An 11,796-nucleotide genomic window follows, 5' to 3' on the forward strand; every position below is an offset into this window, starting at 1 on the left:
GTAATTTTTAATGAACGTATATAATTGTATTTTATATGATATACTTATGTGTTCAAAAATAAATACACGTTTATCATCTCTTTCTTTGTCTTTTTCCCCCTGCATAATAGTAATCAACCGTACTGTAAATGTGATGCATGAATTAAGTTCTCAGACAATTTCACTTCGTTTTATAAAAATTGAATGGATTTTCCTTTTAATAAAGACAATTCGATCAACAACAACAAAGCTTTTGTGACTTCCCCAAAGAGGCTCCATGCGAAGGAGACATGACCGCATTCATAACAGACAAAAGTCAAATAAATATCGATCAGCTTGATTGCTTCCATGTTTTATTCATAAGCGCACATGTGTTTACAAGCGGACACGTAGTATTAAAAAGCGGAAGCGCTTCCACACTACCAAGTCGTTCCCAAAGTCCGACGTTACAAACGCTAGGAAGCACTCGAGCTAGCACTCTAGTCTCATCTCCATAGGACGCGACTAGCAAGGACGCGTCCTAGCAAGGCTGCAGCCTTCACTTTGGGAAACAGCCGGTATCTCGCAGAGCGCTCAGAGAGCAGATGTTCACGTGTGGTAACATCGCCCTCCGCTGTCCACATTCGCTCACTACACACACAGGGACGCAAGATCACACGGGACTTCCTTTTCACCAACTTGACATCAGTAACACACACTCATGCACACAGTAAGGTGAATTGAATGAAGACTTTTTTCGTTTTGAAGTATGAATCTAAATCAGTCAAATCAGACTCTTCCCTTTAATTAAAATGAGGGAGGTCATATAAGATCAAACACGGAGCTGTAATAAACTCTCACTGTTACCAAGTGAGAACCTGCGTCGAGTTTTACTAATTAGCTCACCTGCCGCAGCTCGCCTGCCAAGTGTTTTTCTTAATTAGTCAATTGGTTGCATCTGGTGCGTTTCACTTAAAAGGGAGCCGGACAGTACGTTGGAGTTCTCCACTGGCAGTGTTGCGTCTCCCAAACGCGGTATGTTGTGTTCCCAGAAATCAGAACGTGTGTTTAATGTTTTTTTGAGGTCTGTTGTAACTTATTTGTCATCTCTTCCTGTTTCACAGGTTAAAGACTTTTTGAAGTAAGGAAGAGCATCTCATCTGGACCTGATGTGAGTAGTATTGTGTGGTAAAGCACAACTGCGGTGACTTGTATGTTGAATATGAATCACTGATAATGTGCGAAGGAAATCAGGGATTGTGGTGGTTTAACTCTCATTCGAAATTTAAATAATGATTCTGTCTGAAAGTAACATTTTAGAAACTATACATTCAAACTTGTCAAAGTAAGAGGTAAATCACTCTTGACTAATGACAGTCAAATAATTAGTGTAACTGGATTAGTTAATTATCTTAATCATTATTTAAAAGTTGGATGATCCCAAAAGCCCTGAATTTGTATTGTCATTCATTTATCTGATTTAATGGAGATGGTAGATGTGGGACAGTGCCCAAGTTTGGGGAAAATTGGTAATCTGTTCTGTCCTTCAAAGGTCCATCATGGATATGTAACTGCAGTTCTGTGAGTATCCCAACTTGACCATGAAGTTGAACTGTAAGTGATTAGTTTCTCATTACTCTTGGGCACATTGATGTACTTTGGCTTCCTGGTGAGTTAACCTGTTAGCTGAAGGTTGATCTGAGAAGTGAGGATGTTTTATTGGTTCATGGGTTACTTAGGTGTTTGTTTTATGTTGGTTTTGATGGTTTGTTAAAACGGTTACAGGTTCTAAGTTATCATTGTAAACTGGAGTAATGGGTTGGGTTCTGATATCTTCAGTCTTCTTTCCAGCTACTCTACTGAGCTCTGCATCTTCATCACATGAGTGTTTCTCTACTGATGAGGTTGTGGTCTGAGTGAGCAGAGGTGCATACTGGGATACAGAGCTGTCTGAAGTCTACAGGTCTGTAGACACGCCCCCTCAGGGGAAACCAAGTGTTTGAGAAACTGTCGTGACGTCAGTTACCTGGACTAGAATGTTCTTTAAGATGGAGACGGGGATTCAGAAGGAGAAACACCAGGGGGGGATGAGGGGGCTCCTCATCTCAACGACTAAAACACAACTTCAGTCTGACACAGAGAACCATGGAACACATTCAACAGTCCCCTCCAGGCATCGTGAATCCTCAGGAACGGTTTCATTTCCAAGAAGGTTATATTTGAGGCCATCCCCAGATGTATCCTGCTCCTCAAGAGCCACCCCCCTCCACTGGGTGGTCTACTGAACGGATGACCTCCTTCCTGTCCTCAGGCTGACTAAAGCTGCACCGTTTGCATCTGTGAAGGCCCCTCATTCAGGAAACCACTGGACTACAAAGACATGACTTCAGAGACGTTGAATCAACCTTGGAGACGCCAAGAATAATCCATCACCAATGTGGGACGCCACTGAAGAATGTTGTACATAATTTACGTCTCTGGAGACATTGGTTGTTCTGTTCTGGGTGCCCTGGCAGGAGAGCTGGGGTTGGATGATGGAATGTTCTTTGGCATGAGGTTTTTACCCTGCATGATTGTTTGGCCTTTTATGGCTCAGTGGTGTGTGTGGGTTTGACATGAGATGGATGATTTTTGAGCATCTGGCATGGGGTTCTACGTGTGTTTGGTTCCACCTGGCATGGGGTTCTACGTCCGTGTCCTGGGTTCTGTGTGTGTGCGTGTGTGTCCGGCTTGCTTTGACTGTGATAATGTTCATACGGGGGTCTGTGTGGTTGGCTTGGGATATTGGAATGGTCAACTAAATCATACCTGATGGACGGCCACACGTTTACTTGAGGCCTCCAGTAGACGTGAAGAGCCCTGAGCGACGCTGCGGAGCGATATCCAACACACTGGGCAGGAAGGAGAGTATCCAACTCAAGTGTAAAAGGATGCAAGCAGCGTGTTCAGATCAGTGACTTCAAACTAGGACTACACCAATCAGGATCAATGGAGGATGGACACCAAGGAATTCCACAAGGAGAGTCTGACGTTGGAAAGGGACCTAAATGGATATTCAAGATGGCTCTTCCTACCAGCCTGGATTGATGGAGAGCCCTGTGGATCTTGTCTCGCTCTCAGTTGCACGTCTTCGCAGGCTGAACTGTATTTGTTTCGGACAGGACTAGCTGAACGATTGGTTCTGATTTAAGGGAACCAATCGTGGGAACTCCAACTAGTGCGCTCTTCGTGCTGAAGTTGTGCTCTTCGGCTGAGGAGGTAAGGAAACCTTCACTGGGGCTTCAAGGTGTAAAGAGGAGGACTGTTTCAAAGTGTTCCATAGTACTCTGATGAAGACCGTTGTTGTGTTCCACTGGCTGAGGGGAAGAACCCTCACATCTTCCTCTTGGCCTTTCTCCTCTGAGAATCCTGCCGCCATCTTGAAGGATATTCTAGTGCATGTAACTGATGTCACGACAGATTCTCAAACACTTGGTTTCTCCTGAGGGGCTTGTCTATAGAACTGAAGACGTCAGACGGCACTGTATCCCAGCATGCATCTCTGCTCACTCAGACCACACCCCCATGAGTAGGATGCAACGCTCTAGTGATGGAGTTGTAGAGTTTTATAAGTAACGAGGGAGCAGACAAAGGTGATTGGAACACAATGGCATGTCAAGTCTGTAAATCTTTAAACCATGAAGATGGTTGGATAGTTCAGGAATTGGGCTTTATTTTAGTAAGGGCAGTCCTTATTGAATGATTCCATTGTTTTTAGGCAAGGATTTGTTGTTGTGGGATGTACAAGGTAGTTGGGTTCTTCGTACGGTTTTGATTGATATAACTTGTACACACTGGGTGCATAATAATTTAAAGGTACACTGAATAGTAGTAATGACCAACAGCAACAAACAGATCTCCTCAAGGTAAGTCTGTTGGCTGTATTTTAATGAAGACCATCGCTGGACTTCAGGATCTTCCTCCGCTCAGCTCAAGGTGAGGCGCTGGTTATGTTTTTTCCTTGGTTGGTTCCGGCTGGAATGTTCGGATTCCAGTCGGACGGTTTGTGCTTCCCGTCGTGGAAGGTTTTGAGTGCGGTCACTTGATTTAGTCCCAATGGTTAGCATAGAACGTTGTAGTCTTGACAACCATTAGAAGCCACCTGGCAGTTAGTTGGACAGGAATCTGGCTGAAGGTTCTGGATTATATTTGCGTAACCTCGAGCCGTTGCCAACGGAAACTATTTTCCGTCGTTTCCATTGGGAATTGTTTTCCCATTATCTTAAACAACTTAAGTTTGATATTAAATACATACTGACACGTACATCGTACAATATGTTTAATTTTCGATTGTTGCAGCGTACTTTTAACCACGTTAACGGGACTCTCGCTGCGTACAAAACGGCGTTCTACTTGCGGGCCCATTTTTGACATCAGTGAAGGCTGAAGATCATTTCAAGGTGGAAGATAATTTGACATTTCTTCAACGGAACCCAGCACCTGAATATGGCGAGTAAATTTGATTTAATGTCAATACTGCTTAGTGTTCTTTGCGACTTCAGCTTTTGTACGTTCTAAATATCTGCTGTCATTAATTGCCACAGAAGTTAAACCCTACCTAATGGAATGACGTTAAACAACGACTTTGGTGCTGAGTTACCAACTGGATAATATCAAAGCTAAAATAATGGCCGTCCTTCCCACGTGTTACAGTAGAAGATACTCTATCTGTACAAGGTTAAAAAGGTAACATGTAGTTTGTCCCAAGGTGTCCACCTCCTCACCCAGAGCCAGACCTCCACCTCCTCACCCAGAGCCAGACCTCCACCTCCTCACCCAGAGCCAGATCTCCACCTCCTCACAAGTCCTCCAGAACAGGTCAGTGCTCTTGTGTGTGATTAGAGGTCAGTTTCAATGCATGGCCTGAACCACTTCTTTAAACTTTTGGACTGCTGTCTTCATTCCCAAAATAGAATGCTCATGTCTGGTCTCAAGTATTTTCCAGCCTTGAGTTATAAAATAATAGTTAAATTAATTGTGTAACTAGGTTTTGGATGAGTCAATTAAGTTTATTGTTGGGTAAATGCTGATGTAAACCTGCTGCTGTAGCTGAAAGGCGAGGCTGAGAGGCTGGGGACCGGAGGCTTGTGGTGCCAGGATGGACCAGAGACTGAGGCTGGAGACCAGGGGCCTGCAGCACCAGACCAGAGGGTATCCATCACTAAGCTCATCTGAAACACTAAAATCCACGGTAGTTTAGGTCTGGTTTTGCTCATCTTATGACTTTACATCTGTGCCAAGCTGAGATTTGAGTTAATTCATACCGGGTTTATCTAGGAGTCATATGAGCCATTATTGTTACGAGTGCTGCTACGACCGTAGTGGTTGAATTGCTGAACGCGACAATCTGCAGACGTTGTCTAATTTAAGTGTTTAATTATGTTTTAAATTCATCCTCCATTTTACAAGTGAACCTCAGATGCAGTAGGTGGGGTGTGTTGCGTCCCCAGGTGATTTACTGCTGAGGCCAACTGTGTTTGTAACCAGACCAGGAATCCATGGCTGAAGGAGCTGATGGAGGAGCCGTGCTGAAGGCCCTGCCTGGTGGAGGAGCCGTGCTGGAGGCCCTGCCTGGTGGAGGAGCTGTGCTGGAGGCCCTGCCTGTTGGAGGAGCTGATGGAGGCCCTGCCTGGTGGAGGAGCCGTGCTGAAGGCCCTGCCTGTTGGAGGAGCTGATGGAGGCCCTGCCTGGTGGAGGAGCCATGCTGGAGGCCCTGCCTGGTGGAGGAGCCGTGCTGAAGGCCCTGCCTGTTGGAGGAGCTGATGGAGGCCCTGCCTGGTGGAGGAGCCGTGCTGGAGGCCCTGCCTGGTGGAGGAGCCGTGCTGGAGGCCCTGCCTGGTGGAGGAGCCGTGCTGAAGGCCCTGCCTGTTGGAGGAGCTGATGGAGGCCCTGCCTGGTGGAGGAGCCGTGCTGAAGGCCCTGCCTGGTGGAGGAGCTGATGGAGGCCCTGCCTGGTGGAGGACTGTCTGTCGTGGGGTAGATGGAGCATGACTCTGAAATGATCATCACACTCACTGCCACTTCTCGTAGAATACTGCTACCACAAACCACCGCCTTTTGTACCATATATACCAGATGACTACATCTGTTTTACCACATGTTGAAGCAAGACTTCCGCTGTTTGTTCCTGACCAGGACTCTGGCTGAGGAGAGCTGCTGGAGGAGCTGAGACGCTGGAGGACGACTACGAATCGACCAACAAGGATTCCTCGTAAGTTTGTATTTACTTACATGGTTGACTTAAAGGGCAAAATACAGCTGTTACTCTGACATGCGTTAACAAACTACTGCTGTGTTTCTGGAGCGGAGGTGAGCTGGTAGGGGAGCTGTGAATCTGGAGGATGAACATCACTCTACCAACAAGGATTGTACGTTTGTATTAACCTAGCAAAGTGGAAATAAAGGGCTTAAAAATAAAGACAAACTACATGTTTGTTACCAGCCGTTGGGGCCAGACTTGCGCTGTTTCTTCCAGACCCAGTCTCTGGCTGAAGAGAGCTGATGGAGGAGCCAAGACTCTGGAGGACGACATCACTCTACCAACAAGGATCCTTGTAAGATTGCATAAAGTAAACAGTGGACTTGTTGTAACGCAGGATTAGTTTGTCCAGTAGAAGTTAAGGCGTACTACTGTGGTTGGTTACCAGACAAACTACAAATACAGCTGCTACTTTTTTACACGCCATTAGAGCGCAACTACTCCTGTGTTTGTGACCTTACATTAGAAACAACCTACTACTGTGTTTGCTACCTTACATTAGAGCCCAACTACTCCTGTGTTTGTTACCTTACATTAGAGACAATTACTACTGTGTTTGTTACCTTACATTAGAGACAAATTACGTTTGTAACCAGACAAGGAATCTGGAGGACTGACGGAGAAGCCGTACATCTGGAAGGCAAATCCTGAGGACGACCAGGACTCTACCATCAAGGATTCCTCGTAAGTTTGCATTATCTGGATATAGTGGACTAGGTAGGGGGTTGGGAGTTCAACTCTCAGACCAATGGTGCCGGGTTCAAGTCCTTAGGATACAGTGATATGTCCTTGAGCAAGGTGCCCTAAAGCCTGCCTGCTCCTTAATGATGTCTCTTTGGTTCAGATAATGTTGCAGCTTTTGAATATTGAACCTAATCCATGTCCTTGTTTGGTCCGGGCAGACACACCTGAGCTGAACCTCACCTGATCCTGCGTGGTCGGGGGCAGACAAACCTGAGCTGAACCCGCCCTGATCCGGATATCCTGCTGGTCCCGTCTCCTCAGTTCATCTGAGCCTCGTCCTCCAGAAGACCTGCTGAGCTCAGCGGTCTGAGGCTGATGGATCAATGACCTCCAGTGGGAGTGATCTTCTTGACCCCACATGTACCTGTGTGCTTCCACACGCCTTTCCCTCACGTCTGTCACTAACCTCACTACTTCACTACTCTCTACTGCTTCCCCTTCTTCTTCCTTCTCCGTGGTTTGAACCTTTACACTGAAGGCGCGTCTTCCTGCCCTCAGAGGGTTCAGCGTTAGGGTTGAGAGTCAGGGTTTAGAGTCAGGGACAGAGCTGGTCAGGGAGGACTGGTTTTACACAAACCTCTTCACTTGCTTTCTGATTGGTGGTGACATTTTGAAAAGATTCATCTGGGAAAATGTTTTCCTCTGCTTTCCTTTACAAAAATATGTATTAAACTTCTGTGTTTGTAACCAGACCAGGAATCCATGGCTGAAGGAGCTGATGGAGGAGCCGTGCTGAAGGAGCTGGTGGAGGAGCTGATGGAGGCCCAGCCTGGTGGAGGAGCTGATGGAGGCCCTGCCTTGTGGAGGAGCCGTGCTGAAGGCCCTGCCTGATGGAGGCCCTGCCTGGTGGAGGAGTCGTGCTGAAGGCCCTGCCTGGTGGCGGAGCTGATGGAGGCCCTGCCTGGTGGAGGAGCCGTGCTGAAGGCCCCTGGTGGAGGAGCTGATGGAGGCCCTGCCTGGTGGAGGAGCCGTGCTGAAGGCCCTGCCTGGTGGAGGAGCCGTGCTGAAGGCCCTGCCTGGTGGAGGTGCTGGTGGAGGCCCTGCCTGGTGAAGGACGTCTGTCGTGGGGTAGATGGAGCTTGACTCTGCAGTGATCATCACACTCACTGCCACTTCTCGTAGAATACTGCTACCACAAACCACCGCCTTTTGTACCATATATACCAGATGACTACATCTGTTTTACCACATGTTGCAGCAAGATTTCCGCTGTTTGTTCCAGATCAGGACTCTGTGGAGCTGAGACGCTGGAGGACGACTAGGAATCTACCAACAAGGATTCCTCGTAAGTTTGTATTTACTTACATGGTTGAATTAAAGGGCAAAATACAGCAGTTACTTTGACATGCGTTAACAAACTACCGCTGTGTTTTCTTACTAGAACGTGTTTCTGGAGCGGAGGCGAGCTGGTAGGGGAGCCAAGACTCTGGAGGACGACATCACTCTACCAACAAGGATCATCGTAAGTTTGCATAAAGTAAACTGAGTGGACTTGTTGTAACGCAGGATTAGTTTGTCCAGTAGAAAGTTAAGGTACTACTGTGGTTGGTTACCCGACAAACTACAGCTGCTACTTTTTTACGCGCCATTAGAGCCCAACTACTCCTGTGTTTGACCTTACATTAGAGACAAACTACTACTGTGTTTGTTACCTTACATTAGAGTCCAATTACTACTGTTTTTTACCTTATATTAGAGACAAATTACGTTTGTAACCAGACCAGGAATCTGGAGGACTGACGGAGAAACCGTACATCTGGAAGGCAAATCCTGAGGACGACCAGGACTCTACCATCAAGGATTCCTAGTAAGTTTGCATTATCTGGATATAGTGGACTAGGTAGGGGGTTGGGGGTTCAACTCTCAGACCAATGGTGCCGGGTTCAAGTCCTCAGAATAGTGTTACGTCCTTGAGCAAGGCGCCCTAAAGCCTGCCTGCTCCTTAATGACATCTCTTTGGTTTAGATAATGTTGCATCTTTTGAATATTGAACCTAATCCATGTCCATGTTTGGTCCGGGCAGATGCACCTGAGCTGAACCCGCCCTGATCCTGACATCCTGCTGATCCCGTCTCCTCAGTTCATCTGAGCCTCGTCCTCCAGAAGACCTGCTGAGCTCAGCAGTCTGAGGCTGATGGATCAATGACCTCCAGTGGGAGTGATCTTCTTGACCCCACATGTAACCGTGTGCTTCCACACGCCTTTCCCTCACGTCTGTCACTAACCTCACTACTCTCTACTGCTTCTTCTTCTTCTTCTTCTTCTTTCTCTGTGGTTCGAACCTTTACACGGAAGGCGCGTCTTCCTGCCCTCAGAGGGTTCAGCATTAGGGTTGAGAGTCAGGGTTTAGAGTCAGGGACAGAGCTGGTCAGGGAGGACTGGTTTTACACAAACCTCTTCACTTGCTTTCTGAATTGTTGTGACATTTTGAAAAGATTCATTTGGGAAAATGTTTTCCTCTGCTTCCCTTTACAAAATTGTATTGAACTTGTGTTTTTGTTTATATATTAAAATCCCACATTGACTTCTACATGTTTGGTGCGGTTTTTTATTTGTGTCAAGTTAAACTCCTGCAATACATTTAATATACATGATTAATGTTATTCAGCAATGTTCACATAATCCATTTTGTAAAAACATAAAACATCCATATTACTACTAAATTCAAGCCTATTCATGTATTTAACAATGTACATACTGCCCCGCAGGCCATTCTCTGCTACTACAACACGTTGAAACCACTAACCCGTCTCACATCAATGTACAAACGGAAAATGTAGTTTGGTGTGAGACTGTTGTCCAAACTGTCCAGCAGAGGGAGCTCTCATACACCTTAATTATACAGGAATGTGTGCGTGTATTTACATATTATGTGTATTTATAAATGTTCTTGTGCTTGTCTAGTTTGTCTGCAAATAACTCTGCCTCCAGCAACAGGATTGGTCGAAACATATGAAGTGAAAGAAGTAAAAGCCCAGTTCACCAGATCTGAGGTCGGCTGCTGTCAGATTTTGGATCATGAATGTATTGAGTGAACGAGGTCTGAGCTAAATATTAACCACCTGGATCTTGGTGCGTTTCCTGGAGCTCAGGACGGCAGGACGCGCGTTTACCTGGTCGATAAGGCCCTGAAGGCAGACCCTGAACCCAGAACCTAAACCCAGACATCCTAAGCACAGACCCAGAACCCAGTAGCGTCACTATGCTGTTTTATTCAGGGCTAATTAGCCCCGAATATAATCTTTGTGTAAAATAAATTAAAAGAAAAATAATTTACAAATATAAGTAGCCTAGTCTAGATAGTCCTTCTGGCTAAGAGAATAAACAGTTTAAAAACAACCTGTTTACCACCTCAAGTGAATTAATCCTATTCTATCCTAACCCCAGTCAGGTGTGTGTGTGTGTAAGGTCTGTCTAACTTGTATTCATTTTACTCTGAAATAACTTGAGCGGAACTTTAGATGTTTGGGGATAAGCAGCACAGCAGTCAAGTAGCTATTTTAAGCTACAATAAAGTGTGTATTTTGTTTATTTAGGTGAAGCATTATGAAAAAAAATTCATGCAAAATAAAGCTTACAAATAAAATTGGCATTTGCATTTTCCGTCTGGGCTAAGCCCCGGATGTTTATGAAACCAAGAAACGCCCCTGAGGTCGACGGCGTTCCCATGGACGGGCCGGACGTCAGGCGGTGGAGGACGGGGTCCGACGGATGGCAGGGGGCCACAAAGGGCCTCCAACGCCCCCCCTCCAGGGGAGCCTGGTGGGGGCCCCGATGGGGGGGGGGGGGGGGGGGGGGGGTTAGTATGGTCGCATACTGAGCCAGTATCCTGTGTACTTATACTCATACTGAGCCAGTATCATGTGTAATTATACTCATACTTAGGCAGTATCCTGTGTACTTATACTCAGTGGCGTCACTAGGCTGTTTTATTCGGGGCTAAAGCCCGGGATATTATTTAATCAGCCCCGAATATAATTTTTGGGTTAAATTCTAGTCCCTAATGATAGTTAGTTATTTAGAAAGAAACATGGGGATTCCAGGGACATCTCAAAAGAAAGTAGCCTAGTCCTTCTGGAAAGATAATAAACTGCATAAAAACATAACCAGACAGTTTACCACCTCACGTGAAATAACCTATCCTGTCCCCAGTCAGATCCATCCGTCCATCCGTATGTATGTATGTATGTATGTATGTATGTATGTATGTATGTATTCTCACTTGCATTCATTTTACTCTGAAATAACTTGGAGATATGTTTGGAGATAAGCAGCAAAAAAGGTCAGGCGGCTATTTAAAGCTATAATAAACTTCGTATTTTATTTAGGTAAAGCATTCTGAAAAAAATTGCATGCACAATAAAGCAGACAAAAATATAACTAATCTTTTTGTGTGCCCAGAGGAATACTTTTCTTTTCCCTCTGGGCTAAGCCCCGGATGTTGATGAAACCTAGAATCGCCCCTGGTTGAAACGTTAATCTGAAAACAAGGAGAATCCGTGAGAAGGAAAGCGTCCAGAAACACCAAGATGTGGTGGAGGGGGTCCCCTTGACCTGCTCTGACCTGGAGGGGGTACCCTCGACTTGCTCTGACCTGGAGGGGGTACCCTCGACCTGCTCTGACCTGGAGGGGGTACCCTCGACCTGCTCTGACCTGGAGGGGGTCCCCCCTACAGGGTTAAGTGATTCCCTATATATATAGAGATATATGTATATAAATCTGTATTTCTGCTCTTTGCCAGCACAGATGTGTTGGCACAGGCCCGTTGATGTATTCTACATGCGGACGACATTCA

The 11,796-nt window shown here is 46.0% G+C and overlaps 2 long non-coding RNA genes across 4 annotated transcripts; both read left to right on the plus strand.

Moving 5' to 3' along the window:
* Positions 1–3,022: 3,022 nt before the first annotated feature.
* LOC132456526 (uncharacterized) lies at positions 3,023–8,811 on the plus strand. Its single transcript, XR_009525513.1, has 5 exons — positions 3,023–4,815; positions 5,047–5,148; positions 5,485–6,208; positions 8,382–8,477; positions 8,697–8,811. It is a non-coding gene; the product is annotated as an uncharacterized LOC132456526 (long non-coding RNA).
* LOC132456525 (uncharacterized) lies at positions 6,293–7,836 on the plus strand. 3 transcript variants are annotated; one of them, XR_009525510.1, is made up of 5 exons: positions 6,293–6,365; positions 6,473–6,566; positions 6,830–6,940; positions 7,159–7,360; positions 7,692–7,836. It is a non-coding gene; the product is annotated as an uncharacterized LOC132456525 (long non-coding RNA). The 3 variants fall into 3 exon arrangements; XR_009525512.1 differs by having other exon boundaries at positions 6,473–6,551; positions 6,853–6,940; XR_009525511.1 differs by lacking the exon at positions 6,293–6,365 and having other exon boundaries at positions 6,458–6,551.
* Positions 8,812–11,796: the final 2,985 nt, after the last annotated feature.

Source organism: Gadus macrocephalus, chromosome 4 (assembly GCF_031168955.1).
Source record: "Gadus macrocephalus chromosome 4, ASM3116895v1".
Classification (NCBI taxonomy): domain Eukaryota; kingdom Metazoa; phylum Chordata; class Actinopteri; order Gadiformes; family Gadidae; genus Gadus; species Gadus macrocephalus.